The 20,297-nt window shown below is 39.9% G+C and overlaps 1 protein-coding gene across 4 annotated transcripts in view; it reads left to right on the forward strand.

Annotated features, from left to right (window-relative positions):
- Window positions 1-20,297, forward strand: part of PIK3R1 (phosphoinositide-3-kinase regulatory subunit 1) — an 85,309-nt gene that overhangs the window by 34,555 nt on the left and 30,457 nt on the right. The window contains exon 1 of one of the 4 annotated variants that reach the window (XM_036411028.2): window positions 18,498-18,513. The exons of the other annotated variants lie outside the window; for them this stretch is intronic. The gene's annotated coding sequence lies outside the window, so the exon portion shown is untranslated. Of the gene's footprint in view, window positions 1-18,497; window positions 18,514-20,297 lie in introns of those variants that run through there. 4 annotated transcript variants of the gene reach the window in all.

Raw genomic sequence — 20,297 nt, forward strand, 5'->3', positions numbered from 1 at the left:
GTCACTGGTGAGATTACTAATTTCACCAAAAAAAAAGAAAAGAAAGAAAAAAGAATCACATGCCAAGGGAGATAAGGGAGGAAGTATGTAGGATTTAAAAGTATGAGGAAGCAGTCACTTAACAAGAAAAAGTAGAATTAAATGTGGTTTTCACTTGTTGTACTGGTTTGTGATAATGTTTCAATGTAAACTTTAGGGTGTGTGTGTTTTCTGAACTTCAAAATCCTAGAAGTTATTTAGAAGTTTTAATTAGTTTTATCCCCAAGTCATATTCTAGTAGTAAATTAGTATTTTTTAAGAGACTTACTGGCGATCAGAGCAGAGGTTTATAATTCCTAAGCCAGCGTTCCAGGCCTTTTTGCGGACTTTTTATTTCCAAAGGCTTTTTTATTTCCTTGGGCAGAGTGTGTGGGCAGTGTTGAATGACCCATCCTAACTGTCTCAGCAATTCACCTCTGTGATGGCCGCTGCCTCTCAGCGGCAGCTGCCTATGCAGAGTAATGGTTATAAAATCCACCTTGTTCTGCTTCTCTCCCTGAGCCTTCCTAGCTTGGTTGTTTTGTCTGTTTTTGTTTCTCACATAATACCCAACACAGTAGTTGGTGGGGGCGAAAAATTGTAATTAAGTAATTCAGGATGAATGTGAATTTTTACCTTGTCTCTTTTTTCTAGCAATACTAATTATATCTGCATTGCTGTTTTTCTCCCCAAATTAGTACTGATATGCATACTTTTTTCCTTGAATGCTTTTGCTTCCTTGGCTTCTTTGTTTCCATGAAATGAATTAATGGTTGGCGGTATTTCTGATTGCCACCTTTTCGATGTAAAGTGGGTCTCTTCACTCACATCTTTGCTTTTATGCATTGAGCTGTGGCTTCCCAGTGTCCAAGGCTGTTTCATGACACTTACCCTACATTTCAGACAAGGACTCATGTGTCCCATAGGACTGGAACTGCACTTGGAGAGAGAGCGACTAGCAAATGGAATAACTCCTTCTTGTGAAAGGTTCCAGCCCTTCTAAACGAGACCTGGAGAAGTAGAAAACAAATATTCTTGGGAAGAAACTGGGTTTGTTTGCACTTGGCTAGAAGTTTTAGGAAAGGAAAGAACATTTCCTCTAGCCTCAGGAGCGCATTCAATGTGAAATATCACTGTTTTCAAAAGAGCTCAACTTAAATTTATTTTGGGGTCATTTATTTGACTTGAAAATAAATGGATCTAGTCCTCATAAAAGAAAGGGTTCAGAGTCCTATTTTAAGTAAACCGAATAGCCCAGTAAGTTAGGCAGATGCGATGCTCCCAGCATCAGCTATCAACTAAAAACAGCTGGAACTTACAGAGGTGTTTGCAAATACCTACCGTGAGCTGGGGGATTGGCAAAATGTGGTACAAGTTAGTTCCAGCTGCATACGTTTGCCTTATTAGAGTTCTTTACGGTAAATAAAATGCTTGCTTCATTTTGGTGTAGTCATTTCTCTCAGCACTTGACTAAGCAGGTGGCAAGTTTATTTAGCTGAAGGAATGACTGCAAACAATGAACTATAAACCGATCTGTATCAATTCCAAGAAAGAGCTATGAAAGGTCTTCCTTTTATTTTCCCATAAGCCCCCATTTTTTTATTTTGTATTTTTATAATCTTTCCAAAATCTTGAATGATTTTTTAAATGTTTGCCATTTGCTCACAAATGCTGCACGTAAATGTTACATAAGTCAGCTGACCAAACTTTTTGTTTGAGCAAACTTCTGGTGATCGCTCTGTGAACTTCCTATCCTTCTGGGACTGTCAGCAAATATGAGGCCAGGCCAGGAGAGAGCGGTTCCTGACAGAGGGATTCTGCATTCTACATCTAAACATAGCTGTTCAGAGGTTTTGTTGTTTTGTGCGGTCAGGTCCCTTCCCTTATCCTCCCCCTCTTCAATTAGGATGGAAAATTGAAAGTTTGCTGAAAATAATTTTGAGTGAGATTTTAGATTTGAAAAGGAGCAGAGGGATTATTCAGTCCAACTTGTGAAAGAAAGAAAGAAAGAAGGAAAGGAAGAATGAAAGAAAGAGGATAAATGATGTAGTCTTGGGACACTGGAATCTCTTTATTAAAGCAGAAGTCATTGTACGGTATTTTCATCTAAAACTTCTATTGAAAAGGGTATCTTTAAAAAAGTGTTGTGTTAGTGAAGTCTTCAACTAAAAAAATGACCCTGGCTCTGGCCTGGTGGCTCAGCTGGTTAGAGCGTTGTGCCATACACCAAACCACCAAATGTTTGTGGGTTGGGACCCATGGGACCAGTGTTTCTCTCTCTCAGATCAATTAACATATCCTCAGTTGAGGGGGAAAAATTATTTTTAACTTTAAAAAATGACTCTGTGTCAGGAATTCTAAGGCTAGGGTTATGCTATGGTCCTGGCGCACTGGTTTAATATAATATTTAGGTCAACTTTACAATGGAGCTGGCCCGAATGGACCAAGCCTTGAGTTAGTTACCATTTGTAACTTACTTATTACAACTTTGGTTTAAAAAATCACCCTGGGAAGTGCTTAGCTCTGGCTCATAACCATAATCATGTTTCTTTTAGGTCTTAACACTTTATATAATATAGGAGAGTAGATTGCATAAGTACAGTCCCTCACTTTCCCACATTTTTTTAAATGAGGCAAATGAAGCAGTATCTTAAACTAAGTCAGGGTTTCCTGAGGTTCCGTAATCTTATTCCTAAATTTTCCACTGGGTAACCTCCAAATCCTACTCTCGCATTTGTCCCCGGGTGACACAAGTCAGGCCACATTTTGTACCATGAGTGGATGCAACGCTGCCCTGAGCTGTCCTCGCCGGGAAAGCCATCCTTCGAGGGAAATAAATCTGGAGTGGCCTGGAACATTTGTCACTGCGTGGCTCCAGGAGCTTTTCAGAACTTAACTTGCAAGGTTTCTAAACGGATGATGAAATTTAGCAGCATCTAATTTTCTAAAAATTTCCAAAGGAGAATTGTTTCGGCCCCTCATGTTCGAGGTTTTCACTTGGTAGTCCTCTCGAGTTCTTGTTAGACACAGGTTTTTCCATGCCACGGATGTGAAAGGGACAGCCCACTGGCCCCGGTGAAGGGAGGTTAGTGTTGCGCTGGAACAAATGGTGAATTCAGGGCTTCTCCCCCGTCTTTGGAGGTATTCATTTCCCACCGGGCTGCCTGCGAATGGCATCTTTATCTGGGTCAGCCCCTGGCTCAGCCTTATCGTCTCCTTCAGCAGCGGGTTAGACAAATGTCACTTGTCAGCTCCTTATTCCCGACCCTCACGGACCAAGCATTAATTCGAAGTGAGGCTCCATGAAATAGCCCTTGGGGGAAGTGGGTCCGTGAATTTGTAATGAGCTGAGTCTTCATTCTGAGTACTTTCATGGTGCAGTACTCTTTCAGGACCCCACGCTGTTCCCACTGCTCTTCTTATAGTGTGGGAGGGACTCGGGGCAAAAGTGAATGAAGCACATTGTCAGGGTGAAGCAGCTACTTCCTCTAGTATTAGTAACTGTTGTCATTGCCCAGCCCTGAAATGGAGAGATTATAATATGCACATTCATAAATGTTCTTACGTTGTTTGGGACATTGTTTATACTTTTGCAAAATTCCCAAGAAGTGATGATTGTTGAGGACTTCGGTCTGCAAGACGTTTCACATGAAAAAGCTGATAACATCTTCAGAAAACCTCGGAGACGTGGGCTCTGCAGGCTTGGGGAAGGAGTGCCTTTGTGATTTTATTCTTTTCTCTCAAGCACCCGGTTGCAAGTATGGATGCTGAATTCACAGGAACCTAGTCACAGAAATCTTTAAAACCAGGTATCTGTTTATTTAAAACAGCACCTCATTCAGAGCAACTTGGATTACCCCAATGAGGTGTTTTTCTGTTGTTGAATGAAAGTAGCCCGAACTTACTACTTACTTATTAATTATTGCTTTTCTCTGCCTGGACCTCCAATCCCTGCTTTTCTCTTTAACTTGTCTTTATTCTTTTTTCCCTCCTTCCCTTCCTCTCCTCCTTCCCTTCTTCCCTTCCTTCCCCTTTTTTCCCCTCCCTCCCTCCCTCTCTCTCTTTTCTTCATTCCTCCCCCTTACTCACGCGCGCGCGCGCTCGCTCGCTCTCTCTCTCTCTCTCTCTCTCTCTCTCTCGTTAAAAAAAGGTATAAAAGCATTTTTTAAATATTTTAAATGCTACAGAAATGTAAGGTGTTATTGTTACAGTACTTAATTTTGCCATTGTGGTCTGAAGCTGATGATTGTTGACAGTGAGCGGGGGTGGGTTTCCTACATGCTTGTCTGGTCTCAGCTCTGCTGAACCCATTGACCGGAGTGTTTTAATGATCTTACTTAGACACATTTCACTGATTCATTCTTAGCAAAGTACTAAAGAGGCATACATGTGCATGTGTGTTTTCAGAGAAGATTATGCCTGAAATTCTGCAATTACGTAGGAAAATTTGGCTGGAGACCTTATTAACATCTACCAGGTCCGTCTGAGGTGGTGACACGAGAAGCTTGGTCATTTCCATTGCAGGGTGGCTGTTGATCAGACCCTGACAGAGGAGACAGAGAGCCCACAAGGCGCTGAGCAGTTCATGGATTGAAAAGGAGGATTAGCAAGAGAATGAAATAATGGAGGCAGGAAAATATTGCCAATTATTGGGAAAATACAGAAATGCTCAGGATGGACTACTGGTTTTCAGTTTTATAGGCTTTTTCCTATTGAAGGTTAATGTATTCACCCAGCCTCTATTATGGCTCCGTAACCCATCAGCTGTGTGTGTGTGTGTGTGTGTGTGTGTGTGGCGGGGGTGGGAGGGGGGGGGAGGGGTGGTGGGAGGCAGGAAGGAGGGGAAAGGAGGAGGCAGTGAGGCACTAGTACTTGTCTGTGGAAGAGAGTGTCCTCCTCAGGGTGTGGCCACCAGGGAAAGGCAGGCAGGCTACCACTGTGATGTGTACCAGCAGGGATGTAGGACGCTGCGTGGCCCACTGTCTGTGGTGGGAGCAACAGACAGGTGGGTGCTGTGTGGCTCAGCCAGGCCCAGCTTACCTTCACATCCGGTGGTTTCCTCAACTCAGCAAGTAAAGGGATTCATAACTCAAATGTGGACAGATGGACAGTCGAAGTTGCCTCTTTGTTAGGAATAGCTATGAAGTTTCCTCGACCCACAAATTTCACCCCCTCCTGCTTACCACAGATCCTGTAGAAATGCAAGCATAACCTTGGAGGAGAAACCTCTGTTAGCATGGAACCAACCTTTAGTAATATAATGTTGATCCCATTTATGCCTTTGGCTTGCTGTCTGTAAAAAAACCCCCACAGGGGAGTAATATAGGCATGACAGTAAGTCAAGGTTGGAAAAATGGACATGCTACACTGTGAAGTTAAAATGTTCTGCTCATACTTTTCCTTGTGTTCTGCAAAATGGTCTTCTCCTTCCTTTGTTCAGACAATTTTTCCAGAACAGATTGATTACCGTTTTCAAATAGTCACTTTATATGGCAAATATCTGTTTTTTTTTGTTTGGTTGGTTGGTTGTTTTTGTTTTTCCTAACACCATACCATTTTTTTTTATTGTTCATCAATAATTTCTGAATTATTCATATACTGTCTTCAAGTACTGGGTGAGGAAAGGACTAATACTTATGGGTGTTAAAATCTCGATGTTACATAACTTCAGGGTTTATTGTTTAGTATTGGTAGCAGAAATACATAACATAATTGTTCAGTTCTTTTCCAGCATCAAGCTCAATTCATAATACTATTCATAGAGCACTTGAAAAGATCTTAAAAATGATAACCCGATCCATATAACTTATATCTAAGGAAACTGAGGTCCAGAAAGATTCTACTTAGAGGAGTCGTACGAGTGTTCACTAAAAGCTTCCACATGTCAGGCCCCAGACACAGCGCAGGGTGCAAGATTAACGTGTTTGCTCGGGGTCCCTACTCTGGAGACACTATTGCCAAGAGCAAAAGAAGCAGAGGGGTCATTTACACCCCGGTCAAACAAATTCTAAAGGAATTGTTCTCTCATTTACAAAAAGTAAATTACCTAAGGTTTCTTAGTTGAGAATCTCAGATGGATCCTAGTCAATTATACTAGTAAGTTTCATCTTCAAATTGTCTTCTTTGAACAAGAGTTCTTGAACATTTTTAGGAAAATGGACCTCCTTATAGATGGGTATGAACACTCGTTGATCACATCCTCTGTGTCCTGGTCTGGTGATTTTGGGACAGATTCCGAGAGTGACTTCCCAAAGCTTACAGTCTCTTAGTGATCTTGAACCACCTTCTTTATTATTTTTTTAAAAATTTATTGATAAAGGTATTACATATGTGTCTTCATCCCCCATTGCCTTCCACTCCGGCCCCCCCCAACTCATGCCCTCACCCCCCTGTTGTTTGTGTCCATTGGTTATGCTTATATGCATGTATGCAGGTCCTTTGGTTGAGCTCTTCCCCTTACCCCACCCTCCCCTGCCTTCCCTCTGAGGTTTGACAGTCTGATCGATGCTTCCCTGTCTCTGAATCTGTTTTTGTTCAACAGTTTATGTTATTCATTATTTCCCATTGATGAGTGAGATCGTATGATATTTATCTTTCTCTGACTGACTTATTTCACTTAGTATAATGCTCTCCAGTTCCATCCATGCGGTTATAAATGGTAGGAATTCTTTCTTTCTTTCTTTTTTTTCTTTTTTTTACCACAGCATAGTATTACATTGTGTGAAGATGTACCACAGTTTTTTAATCCACTCATCTGCTGATGGGCACTTAGGCTGTTTCCAAATCTTAGCTATGGTAAATTATGCTGCAACAAACATAGGGGTGCATATATCATTTCTGATTGGTGTTTCTAGCTTCTTGGGATATATTCCTAGGAGTGGGCTCACTGGGTCAAATAGGAGTTCCATTTTTAGTTTTTTAGGAAAATCCATATTGTTCTCCACAGTGGCTGTACCAGTCTGCATTCCCACCAGCAGTGCACGAGGGTTCCTTTTTCTCTGCATCCTCGCCAGCACTTGTTTTTTGTTGACTTGATGATAGCCATTCTGACAGGTGTGAGATGGTATCTCATTGTCGTTTTGATTTGCGTCTCTCGGATAATTAGTGACTTTAAGCATGTTTTCATATGTTTCTTGGCCTTCTGTCTTCTTTTGAAAAGTTTCTATTTAGGTCCATTGCCAATTTTTTTTATTGGATTATTTATCTTTCGTTTGTTAAGTGGTATGATTGAACCACCTTCTTTAAATGTTGATTTACATCTGAAATCAGTCTTTTCAAGCAGTTCAGTGCAGGTGGTATGGACACAACTTTACAGACCGCACACTTCCTCCTGAGAGTCAGTTTCCTGGGTAGCATCATAAATGCTACCAGGGTTTGACCTGCATAGCCAAGCCCTAAAACCATAAATTCACACCTGGAAAGCCCTGCTGACTTGATAAATCTTTATGTCAACTGTCTTTTAGGGTGGGCTCCTCAAATGCTCCCTTAGAAATTCAGACACAGGCATCCCACTCAGAGTCCTGAGCCTGTTCTGTTCTTGTTGCCTTTCCTGAATAGTAATGTTTGATTTAAGACCTTTTAGTCATTTATAATGTTGTCATATAATCTGAGTTCGGAGTTGCTTGCCACTTCCAGTTTCTGACACCCAGAAAATACTTTGCATTTGGATAAAAACAATAGCTGCTTGACTTTTTAAAGGAAGAGTTTCTCTTCTGGGTCCAAACTGGGAGCAGGTATTTGAGCTGTGCAGCTCATTTTTTTTCCCCTTAGGAGTGTCAGTTAGGAGCTGGACTTAAGCTTCGTGTTCCAGGTACTTGGTAAAAGTAAGACTTTAGGCCTGAGAGCAAACCACGTGGGCACCTGCTACAAGGGAGACAGCCTTTGGCAGCACAAGCTATCACTTAAGTTCCCCCATCCTTGTCCACGGTCCCATGTCATGCTGCCTTTTTAGCAGGAGTTTGAAGCCCAGGATGCACTTAGTATTGCGATTAACACAGCTGAGATTGTGTAAGAATTGATTTATTAAGCTACTGCTTCTGTATAGAGCACATGTGTCAAACACAAGGCCCGCGGGCCAAATCCGTCCCGCCAGGCCTTGCAATGTGGCCCGCACCGCGCTGTCATCACTGCACTCCGCTGCGTTTCCATCACAATGACAATTTATGACTGTTCAGTAAACCATTCGGCCCGCGATTTAGGCTGGATTTTAGATTTTGGCCCCTTCTCTGATTGAGTTCGACACCCCTAGTATAGAGGGTGTGTTAAGTAGAGACTTTGAATGCGAAGGTACTGGGCTATCAAAATACAGGCCAGTGGATATCTTATCAGGAGGAAAGACAGCTCTCTGCCTCCAATACTAGGTACACATTTCTACCTCCTCCCCCTTTAGTATTAACAGAAGTTCATTTGTCTTGTAGCCAATATCAGACATGTTAATGATCACTAATTTCATAAATGAAATGATTGCAGCTCAAGTTGTTAAGATGTGAACCTCAGCAGACTTAGGCCTTTTTACTTAATAGCTAGACTGTGGCAGCCTTGCCCTGAAAACGGGACCGATGTCAGCTGCAGTCAGCTTACTGTGTCTAACAGGAGGTTCCAGACACACTTCATACTCATTCTAAGGGTAGCCAGTAGCAGACAGAGAGCCCTCAGATGAAACAGCTTTACTGATCGTGGCATATCTGAAGAATCAACTTACAGGTCTGCCTAATGCCCCCACCCCACCCTGGGCATTGTCACAGACACCAGGATACCTGCTTCCTGGTGTTCTTAGCATTTATGGTAATGAACACTGTAGTGTCTCAGCCCTCTCCCATCCACCCGGACTGAATGCCTCTACAGTGGCTTTACATTAGCCTTATGCGCTGCAATTGAAGAAGGCAGAACTCTGGCCCTCTCGGGATATAAGGAAGTATTATAGGTTCTTTGTGTAGCTTTTTAGTTTTATTTCAAAGCTCACACATTCTCCAGAGAACCAGATTCACACTGAGAAAACTGAAGACTCTTCTAGAGCCATGCTGCCCAGTGCTGGGCCACCACCATGCGTCACAGTTGCACTGAGCCATTGAGTGTGGCCGGGTCAAGCTGAGATGAGCTAAGAGTGTAGAAGAACATAATATATCGCAGTAACAGCTTTTATATATTATAGATTGTGCAGGTGTGGGCAAAAGCAGGTTGACAGTTGTGAGTAGGTGAAACAGTTTATTCTTGTATTATTTCTTTGTAATTCAACTGTCAACCTACTTTTGCCCACCCTTGCATGCTGAAATGATAATATTTTGGATATATAGGGTTAAATAAAAGATGTAACCTGTTTATTTTCACTGGTAATGTGGCTACTAGAAAATTCTAAGTCACATAAAGGATTCATAATTGGACCCCATCATTAAAGATTACTAAAAGCCTTTTTTTTTTTTTTCCCCTCTGAATTTCTGGTGTAAATTCTGCATGGTGCTGATTTTTATATTCTGTTGGATTTCTTTTCTTTTTAATGAAACTAATTCAGTTTCTAACTTTTGAAATTTATTAGGGTGACATTGGTTAATTATATGGGGTTTGAGTGTGGGGTTTTATAATACTGGCATTCTGGACTGATTTTCATGTATACCCATGTCTTGTCTTCCAAAATGATCAGTTGGTAGAGAGAGGACCATGGAAATGGCTTGCCTCATACTGTGATTTTCAAGGATGAAGAGGGTTGGTTGTCATCATGAATGGGAAGTCCTCTCATATAGTGGGTGTAGATCAGATATGCTCAACATCCGGTAGAATATCATAGCATTTTAAAAATACAGTATGTAGGAAATGGGCCGATCAGGGAGTGGCTGTTCTTGAGCTCCCTACTTTCCAGGTCTGCTCTTAAACTAGAGAACTCTTATCTTTCTTACTTTGTGGACTGGCTCTTGGCAGTCCAGTTTCCAGAGTAGTGCACTGGGCTGTACCAAGAAAAGGTGCAGTCTCTGCAGGAACCATATTCCCTGAAGGAACTCATGGGATGACACGGAATTAGTACACAAGGACCCTTTGGAAGGAAGATGGCTTTATGCCTTCTAAACCAGATGTGTGAGCCCAGACAAATCACAAAACCTCTCTGAATCTCAGTGTTCCCCTCTGTAAAATGGGGATGATGATAGAACCTTCTCATGATGAGATAATTTCAGACAGACTTGGGCTGTGGTGTCTGCTCTGCCAGACACTAGTCAGGTGACCTTGCCATAGTCACCTAACCTCTGTATTTCCCATGTACAGAGTGAGACTGATGTGCTTCGCAAGACTGTTGTCATGACTCAAGAAAATGACCTAAGTGACTAGAGCAGCATCTAGGCCAGTGACTGTTTTCTTGCCTCCTCACCTCCCTCAGCCTGACTTCCATGATCTCCATCCCCTAATTCATGAAGTATAGAAACCGAGGTAAAAGTGACAGTCTCTGATTTGTGGTAGTCTTGACTTTAAGAACATGTAGTTACTTAGTTTCCTCTCTTAGATCTACATATAGACATTGGAGAAATGTTTTAGTCCTTTTTAATTTGTTCATTCTGACAGATTGAAATTTATATCTCACTTGAAAATCCTACTTCAAAAAAGCTTTCCCTCCCACAGTAGAAATTATAAGTTAAAGTAGCCCAAAAAAATATAATTAAATCGCGTCATTACCTCCCCTACCCCCCATATTTGAACTAATTTTTTACTTGGTACCAACTTCATCCCCCGTGATTTTTGCCAGGTTTACAACAATGCAGTGCCTAAAGAGAAAATAGAGTTGTTTTGAGAGTAATTCATAATTAAATGTAACTTAGTAGTTTTATGTTGGTCTTGTGATCTCTTTGTTTTTTGTCTTCCAATCATGGAATTGAAGGACTAGAAATTATGTTACAACTTCTTAGCTAAACCTTCCCACTTCCTTGATGTGGAAATGAAGGCCTAGAGCTGTGTGTGTGTGTGTGTGTGTGTGTGTCCCCGTGATTGACACATCTGGAACTCATCTCCTCACCTATTGTCTGATATATTTTTTTTCTATTACTTCGCAATGGCTTTTCAACTGTTTTCATATGCTATAGTAACCATGCATAGGTAAGGAGTATTTTTTTTTACATAAAAGTCATAGAAAGGTTGCAACGTATTTTATAAATTAAATCTCTTTCTATTTTCTCCAAGAGGTTACATTAAGTGGCCCCCAAAAAGTATTTTCTGGCCTAAAATGAGTATGTGCCTTGAAATAGATAATGCAAAAAGTGACCAACAGGGGGAAACCTAATGTAGCCTTTTAAATTAATTTGCTTAACTTCTAGGCCCTTTTAAAAAATTACCCAAGCTCCCATGGAAGCCAGCAAAAAACATCTGTTGTTTTATTTATAGGCACAATTTCTAAGAAGCATATTCTATAGCAGATGAAAAAGAAGTTGACAGCTCATAATTCATAATTACTGAGGCCTAATCTGATAGAACAAAATGTACAAAATTCCCTCCCTCCCATGCGCAGGCCTTATCACTTCCCTTTCAACTGAAGAGCAAGTGGTGCAATGGAGAAGTGGGGCATAGGTGGCTAAGAACAAGGGGACTCTGAGATGAGAATGTGGAGAGGAACACCCTGCAGTGATCAGTGATTGCTGCCGCCCCTGGGCCGCCCCTCCACCCCCAGCCTGCCTCACCGGGTACTTTCAATTAACAACATTACAGGTATTTTCATTATAGCAAATCAACGTTTTCCTTACCATTCCCATTTCTCACTGGGAAGTTTTAGTCATGTACTATCTACAAATTGTTACCAATATGTTTTCTAGCAAGAAACTTGAGTTGGTAAAAATTACTGATTGAGTAGTTTCTTATCTGTATCCAGTTACTTTTTTTTTTTTTTCCTCACTCCTTCCCTTTCAACACTTAGCTCTCGTTTATTTGACATAGCTACTTTTTTTCCTGCTTACTTTGAAGCATTTATAAAAATACCCAGTTCTCATCGATCACCTATCTGTATAGTTTTTTGCTTGTTTCTGAGACTCTTGAGGTACACAGGCAGTCTTCTTTCTGTAATCATCATATGTTTTATGTGTTGCTTCTGTTCTATCTGTAGTGTTTCCTGAATACCAGTATTGTTGTATTGGTGTGTTTTTTTAAAAAAGGGTAGATTGGTCTGGCACAAATAAGTGTCTAGCATTGTATGCTTTCTTATCATCCTAAGCTTGAGAATTTAATGATATGATCCAACTGCTGCCCAGATCGGCGATCTAAAATCATTATACTTAAAAAGAAAATCATAAACAGAACAAACCATGAATTTTTTTTTTAGCTGAGAAGATTACAGTACATGAGATATATGAGATTTTATTGGCCCACCAGAACTAAACACATTTGTCTGAGGCAGTGGTCGGCAAACTCATTAGTCAACAGAGCCAAATATCAACAGTACAACGACTGAAATTTCTTTTGAGAGCCAAATTTTTTAAATTTCTTCTAACGCCACTTTTTCAAAATAGACTCGCCTAGGCTGTTTGTAGAAGAGCCACACTCAAGGGTCCAAAGAGCCATATGTGGCTCGAGATCCGCAGTTTGCCGACCACGGGTCTGAGGTAATCAAAGTATATTGCTCATTTAAAAAAAAAAACCCACCACACACCATTGTTTAGGATTGTGTTTACTAGTACTTTTACCTCAAAATTATAACCTTTGTTATACATGGATAGCTTAGTTTTGTATCAGTGATTTAAAAAGAGCTGTTATTAAAAAAAAATGACTAAACACTGTATGTTATTTTCTAATGAAAATTTTATGTATTAGCTGGTAGGAAATTTTCTATTCAATATTTTCTGGCCTCTTGCTTTTTTTTTTTTTTTTTTTTTTTTTTTTTTTGCCTTTTTTTTCTTCCCAATTCCACACATAGGTCCTTTTTTTTTTTCCCCCCCCCTCTCTTCTCCCTCTCCCTTCATAAGCACTTTAACTCCCTTCATATACTTAGTAAGCATATCTTAGTAAGATTTCATTTTGGAATCCTTTGGAATATAAGTTACAAAATATATGTACTTGTAGGTTATTTGCTGGGCTCCTTCTCCACCCAGCAATGGTCCAGAATAGTCCATTTGTACCTTGCCGAAAGTGCTAAGTTAGCCAGCCATATTCAGCTGAATAAAGCCCATTACGTCCTTGGGGAAGAATGTGCTTAGTTTAGCCTTATGAGAAAATATTTAATAAATGCTATCCTGAAAATATTTAGCCTAACTGAGTGGGCTGGCAGGGGTTCAATCCTGATAAAACCGAGGTGCTGGCGAGAAAATGGCCCACCAGTCCAAGCTCAAGTTGAACAAACATACCTCTGGTCACTAAAGGTTGTACTTGTATGTGTCTCCCGTTGCCAAGTGCTTTTCCATCCACATCCTGCAAAGATTTTTCAAGCTCTCCCTGGCTTTGTAACCACCAGAATGTTGTCATGCAGTGAGTCTGTGCAGTGAGGGAACTGAGATTCAGAGCGGCCATGGCTGGCTTTGAAGTTGACCAATTCTTCTAAATCCTGCTTTTGCCAGCTACTGGGCAATATGCTTAACTTTTCCTAGTCTCAGTTTCCTCATCTGCACAGTGGAGATGGTCACAGTACCTCCAGGGTTATAAAGATGAAATGAGACCAAGCACACACAGCACTGAACACAGTGAAGTCAGTACCAGGTGTTCAGTGCACGAGAACAACCAGTAGCAGTACTAGTCCTAGCAGCAATGATAGTAATGGCTAGAGCAGCCTTTCTAGCATTTCCTGTCACTCCTCCTCCCCTCTCCCAGCCCCGTCACAGCGTAAATGGCTGTGTCCTCGAATGTGGCAGAAGGTGCAAAACATTCTGCTGTGGGCATCAGGAGAACTTACTGTGGGAACTTGGCAAGTTGTGGCCATGTGATCTCTTTCCACAAGGGATACACAGATGCATAAAGTAGCAGCTAGTCTCTCTCTTTTGGTATCTCATTAGGTATCATATCAGGTCTAATTAGAGTTTTTTGGCTAGACCCTCTGCATCGGTCAGCATCACCTGCCCAATACAGGTTCAGAAGTTGGGCTCCTGGGATCTTTTAGGGCCTAAAAGGCAATAAGTGTCAAGTATGACGGTTGTTAGGATCCTGTCTCCCACTATGATCTAGATTTTTCTCTCCAGAACTGATGGACTCATCCTAAATCCTTGCTACTCAAAGTGTGGTCCACGGACCAGCAGCCTGGATATCACCTGGCAGCTTGTTGGAAATACAGAACCCTAAACCCCACCCCCACCCTACTGAAGTAGGTTTTTACCTTGCATATTGAGTTCAGGAAGCACTGCCTTGGGAATGTTTGCTAAATAGCTATAAAATTGGTATTTGACTTTTTCCCCCTTAGACTAAAAGTGCCTTTCCTCTCTGTGGCTGCAGTATATTTCCTCTCTGTGGGCTGCTGTGATGAAATCCCATAGACTGGGTCGCTTCAACAACAGAAACTTGTTTCTAACGGTTCAGGTGACTGGAAGTCAGGATGCCTGTATGGTTGGGTTCTAGGGAGGGCTCTTCCTTCCCTAGCTTGCAAGCAGTTGTCTTTTCTCTGTGTCCTCACATAGCAAAGAGGAAAAGGGGAGAGTCTCTGGCATCTTTTCTTACAAGGGCACTAATCCCATAATGATGGCTCCGCCCTCAGGAGCTCATCCAAACTTAATTACTTCCCAAAGGTTCCATCTCGAAATACCGTCCTATTGGGAGTTGAGGCTTTAACATATGGATTTGGTGGGGAAGGGGAGGACAAGTCAGTCCATAGTAATTGATTTCTGTAACATATTTGAAATGTATTAAAAAAAAAAAAAGGTAAGAGATTGCTGTATGGATAAGTGATAAAACAGTAAGATAGTATATTTGGAGTCTAGGATGAGGATATATGGGGGATTCACTACAGTTCTCTGTACTTTTTGGTATTGTAATACATCAGAGAGAAAACTGTTCTCTCTCTAGTTATTAGAATGGATTCTAGTGGTTCTTTCCTCTGATTTCTATCCAGGCTTTCTTCAAACTGCCTGTTCCACCTAGCTGGACAGATTTTCCACTTTGGCAGGTCCACAAACCATCCCCCTACTCCCCACCCACCCTTTTGCTCTCTCTCCTTGGTCAGCCAGCGTCTTGCTTCCGTGCAGTTAGTGAGGTTCCTACCTAGATCAGAACACTTCCTTCTGGTCTTCAGTTTCACCAGTAACATCTTTCTATCCAGTTCCTCTCTGCCCTCTCATGGTTGGAGGATCTTTAATTCTTACGGGATTGGGCTTCTCAATTTACACTGGAAGACCTTGCTTAATTATTTGTAAGCATTTCTAGCATTGCATTTTATACCTTTGACTTGAAATCTGTGACCAGGTACGTACAAATGGGAGAGGAGTGGTTCTCCTGAACCACAGTGGAGACAGCCAGGCTCCCCTGGAGTCCCCAACTCCCTCTTGTTAATGGCGATCCCTTTGCTTTCTCTTCATGGTGTTAATTAATTACTTGCATTTCAGAATGTTTCATAGTGAGGGAGAATTATACAAATTGTACCAACTTGCTTATTTTGTGGGAGTAAAACTGTGTAGCCTTACTTCACACACTGGAAAGTACGATGGCTGCTCATGGGATCAAGCATCAGATACCTAGTTTGGGGAAACGCATGATAGATGTCTTTTCTGAATAGAGCTTGTAGACTCTGGTGGAGAGAAAGAGGTCCAAGCTGAACCTTAGGGTCACTACTTTTGAGCTTTGCTACCTTGACTAAATGACTTAATTTCTCTAGGCTTAGTCTCCTAAGCTTGAAATTGGGGATAATAATGATGCCTTTGAACTGCTATACATAATAAATGAAATTATGTTTGTAGAATACTACTGGGTGTGGCTCCTAATTGATGTTCAGTAATAGTCACTTATTCTACAAATGGTCCAGGACCCATTGTTTGTGTCACCACCTGGTTTTTCCGTCTTTCCAGGGGGGGGAGGGGGGGGGCTCTTAGTCATACTTCTCTGGAATCTTTCTAAGCCAACAGGCCAACTTTCCTTATAAATCTTTACCTAAATCCCACAGAGTCAACTATAAATTATTTTCCTGATGAAGAGAGAGGTGAGTCCCTTTCTACCCCACTTACATCCTGCTCAGCATTTTAATTTGCTATGCACTGTAAATGCTAATCTTTAAATCAGACTCCAATTTAGGTGATAAGAATCACAATTAATTAGGCTAGCCTGTCAAAGAGTAGTCTTGCCTTTCAGTAACCTTAACTCTGAGGCTTTAGCTGAGGCCATCAGAAGCAAAGCTGTAATGTCTTTTTATGTTTAATAAGAACTTTGCCTGCTATTTGTTTCCTATACTGGTTTGCTGTCTAGAAATAAAGCTAAATTGATAGAGGAGTTCAGATTCCCTTCATTTGTTTTTAAGCTGTGGAGCAGAGGAGATTAGTAGGAGAAGATGAAACAAAGATATTGAAGACTAGTTTAGGGCCTTCGTCAGTTGGCAAACTGTGGCTCTTGAGCCACATGCGGCTCTTTGGCCCCTTGAGTGTGGCTCTTCCATAAAATATCACGGCCTGGGCTAGTCTATTTTGAAGAAGTGGCGATAGAAGAAGTTTAAGTTTAAAAAACTTGGCTCTCAAAAGAAATTTCAGTCGTTGTACTGTTGATATTTGGCTCTGTTGACTAATGAGTTTACCGACCACTGGTTTAGGGTATCTGAAAAAATTTGCAAACTTTGTTTAAATCTGTTGAAAATTCTTTTAATTCCTTTCAACTAGTTATCTCTGGACATGATGTAGCTATGGCTGAAGATTTACTTTCACATCTACTCTTTTTACTTCTATTTTTAGTTGCCCATATTCCTTCCTCTCCCAAAAAAGCTCCTTCCCACCAAGTTCAGTAGCATTCCAACATCATTTTTTTTTTTTTAATATTTGGAAAACTGAAGAATAACAACTCACATAGATCTAGTATAATGGTCCTTCTAGGGAAAAAGAGAAATACAGTAAAAATAATGTGATATTTTAAATATGACTTCTGTAAAAATGTTGGATATGTTATACATAAAATAAAAATGCAGGTGTGTACCTTCTCATATGCTTTTTGTTTGCTACCTTTAAAAAGAATTGATAATTCTTTCTGTCTTAATAATAATATTTTCTGGTTTTAAAATGTGGCATTGCAATTGGGTATTTTAAAAATCTATTAACAATAATAATGAAAAAGATTGCATGAATAATTCTAAATTAATCATAGCTACCCATTAGTTTGTGCTTTCTACATACTGGGCACTGTGCCCACCATGCTGATTTATAGTATCCATTGAGTCACTCTTATACTAATAATTATTCCCATTTTATAGATTAATACAGTGAGGTTCAAATTAATTAACATGCCCAAGATTATACTCAATAAGTGACAAAACCAAGGTCTCTTTGGCTTTAAACCTGTGCTTTTAATAATTTCTCTACTGCTGATGAAACAGGTATGCTCCACATTAAGGAACTCATAAATTTTATTTATTTATTTTTTTGCTTCGCTTAAGCTGCATTGTCTTGCTAGCATGGCTTTGCCCATAGAGCTTAAGGAGTTTAAACATTCAGGGTATGAACCATTATAGGCATAAAGTATGAGTGTGCTTATAAGGTTTTTTTAAGAAAAGTATTGGGATTTGTTGGTTTCTTGCCCACCAGAATGTACATTTTTTTAAAAAATTGAAATAATAAGATTGTTTCAGACAAAAATTAAGTTTGATTCAGCAACAGAGATTAGATAAACATCTTGACTTAATATCGATCCACACTTTGCATATACACCCTCTTCCACATATTTGTATTAGATTTTAAAAGGTAAGGGGCCGTTTTTCATGTACTTCCAAGCTGCTTTCAGCAGTCATGAAATGTACTTGGCTTGGGCAGTCTCTGGAGCCCCAGAATTTCAGCTTAAACTTTCCATTCGTCCCTGCCAGGCACTAAGTCTAAAATATCTTTTTTTATGGAGACCGCCTCCAAAAGGTGTGGCTGTGTGCTGGTTTCATCTTGCACTTTGTAGCGGTGTTGGCACCGTGCAGTGCGAGGAATGCCACTGTCTCCCACACACCCTGGTGCCCAAGGACTGTTCGGGCCTGTCCATGTTAGTGGTTTGGGACGGGCCTGAGTTTGGAGAGAAGGCTCTCTGCTGTCTACATGATTGGCTGTCACCGGGGCAAAGGGGGAAAAATAGAACCAGTGGAAAATGCAGAACCTGATGTGTCATCAGAAATTCTTTCTGTAGTTTGGACCACCTAGTTCAGTGGTGAAGACCGATTCCTCTTGTCTTAGGAAACAATACATCTTGGCTTTGCCTCTTTCAGACCCTACTGCTGTTCGTTTTTTGACTTCTTTCTTCTTACATAATACTGATTTCTTCTGATAAAAAAAAAAAAATGAGTCAGTAAAGAATCTGCATTCACAGATTCTTGAGAGTGGACTTTCCTCCCCAGACTTATACACTGGCTACCACAGGATTCACAGATAAAAAGCATTCCTCATTTAGGTACAAAAATCTGTCTGGAAGATGAAATCTAATGAGAATTTATGTGCAAACTTTATGAGGAGCATGCTAATTTCTGTTTTGTTTGATAGCCACCATAGATGATCTATATCTTTTTTAAGGCCCATTACATTTTGGTTTATTGAACTGTATGATGTGGGGTTTATCAAGGACTTTGGAAAGAACAACTTACCAAATTTGGTAATTCCTAGCAATTGCCATTTCCTGTTGGATTTTTTTTTTAAATGAGATCTCATGGAAAAGTAGATATTGACTTTGAGTATTTAATATAATTAAAAGAATCAATTTTAGAATTGTTGAAATAATGAATATTTTTGCTTTAGAATGTTTTTTAGACTTTTGATGTTAGTGGATCCTGTTGCCTGAAGGAAAAGATGTGAACTTCAAATGTTTCTGGGTAGGACTTCCAATTCCCTGTTTAAATATTTTAAAGGGGAAATGGATTGAATCACAGATATTGTACTAGAGAATAGGAAATCCTTGCATTGTTACTTTTAAAAATTGTCTCCCTGTAAGTTTACCTTTTGAAACCCCTATTGTAAAACCTTGATCAGCTGTGATGATTCATACATTTAGGTAATAAAGCTTTTTTTCAATATTAAACATTCAGTAGGAAGTTCAGTATATTTCCTCTACTTCCTATCACATACATACAACTCCTTTCTTTTTGCAGTAATCTGGTGTGTACTCTGAGAAAAGTTCCAGATACCTGATAGTTATCACAATGTATTTTAGAAACTTCATATAACACTTGTGTGAGTGAAACAAATGGTATTTTATAACTCAGGATACTGAAACTAAACTACTATCTTTTTTTTTTTTTTTTTTTTTTTTTTTCCCAAGGAAACATTGAAAGAAGTGGGAAAAGAGGAATTTGTTTTCTTTCTCCCCTTCAAGCTGAAGTGAAGAAATAGAAAGATAGCCAACTTAGTAATATAACAGCTGTTGGGTATATATTTCAATTCACAATTAGGTGAAATCTTTAATATTTAATTTAACTTTCATATTTGCCTGCAGAAATGATTATTTTGATAAGATTCTGAATAGAGATAAACCTTTATTAAGTAATTTCATTTTCAGTTTCCAACTTCAAAGATTTGCTTTTTAATTTAAAAAGCATAATGCTTAAATGCTTGTGTAATTTACCAGTGAAGAGAAAGTAGAATTGGGCATATTAATTGGATGAGTGTTGGATGGATATGTGGGCTCATGGATTTATGATTTAATTGTTAGTTTTCTGCATCTTGGCATGTGCTAATAAGTAAGACCTGCAAGTTTGAGAGGGCTAAGAAGAGAATGACAGTGAATCCTAATTAATAAAATTTCTGCACATCATTTCTCTACCTTTCTGTTTTCCTTCTGCTACATATGCTGATGACATTTCATTTTGTTCAGTAGAGAAGGCATTTATGGGGGAGGATATTTTTATGAGCTTATAGTCTTTGAAAGGCAAGGGGAAATACCCTGTTTCCCTGAAAATAAGACAGTGTCTTACATTAATTTTTTCTCCCAAAGTTGCGCTAGGTCTTATTTTCAGGGATGTCTTATCTTTCCATGTGCTGAGTCTTATTTTCGGAGGAAGTCTTATTTTTGGGGAAACACGGTAGCTTATATAGTTAATCCTGGGAAATTAAATGGTGTGCTCTTTTATTTTATAGTTTTTCTTTTTACAAAGTTTTAAGTTAAGTCTATATGAGACTTTCAAAGCATTTGTATTTTAAGTGCTTTTCAGGTATGCTCATATTTTAACATTTAGAGACTTGGGG

This window comes from Pipistrellus kuhlii, unplaced genomic scaffold, assembly GCF_014108245.1.
Source record: "Pipistrellus kuhlii isolate mPipKuh1 unplaced genomic scaffold, mPipKuh1.p scaffold_m20_p_4, whole genome shotgun sequence".
NCBI lineage: Eukaryota > Metazoa > Chordata > Mammalia > Chiroptera > Vespertilionidae > Pipistrellus > Pipistrellus kuhlii.